We start from the raw sequence: 215 nt of genomic DNA on the forward strand, positions 1-215 counted from the left end.
GGGCCCTCCACAACCCTTGTTCTCCCCCTTTTCAGTCCTTTTTTTTCACTATATAGGAGCCAAGACCTGCTTATCGTTTCTCCATTCTTGATTTTCATGTAACAGTTACTGCTTGTAAATCTGCGCCCCTCTTGATTTCTTGGAAAAATCTCTGTTCCTGACTTGTTGTGGTCCCCCTTTTTGGCCAGAGTGCTGGATCATCTTCAATCATAACA

The 215-nt window shown here is 43.7% G+C and overlaps 1 protein-coding gene across 1 annotated transcript in view; it reads right to left on the bottom strand.

Annotated features, from left to right (window-relative positions):
* The window catches only part of LOC116686854 (pyridoxal kinase), a gene marked incomplete at its 5' end in the record, with an annotated part of 60,378 nt that overhangs the window by 4,053 nt on the left and 56,110 nt on the right, over positions 1-215 (bottom strand).

The sequence above is a fragment of the Etheostoma spectabile genome, unplaced genomic scaffold, assembly GCF_008692095.1.
Source record: "Etheostoma spectabile isolate EspeVRDwgs_2016 unplaced genomic scaffold, UIUC_Espe_1.0 scaffold505, whole genome shotgun sequence".
Lineage (NCBI taxonomy): Eukaryota > Metazoa > Chordata > Actinopteri > Perciformes > Percidae > Etheostoma > Etheostoma spectabile.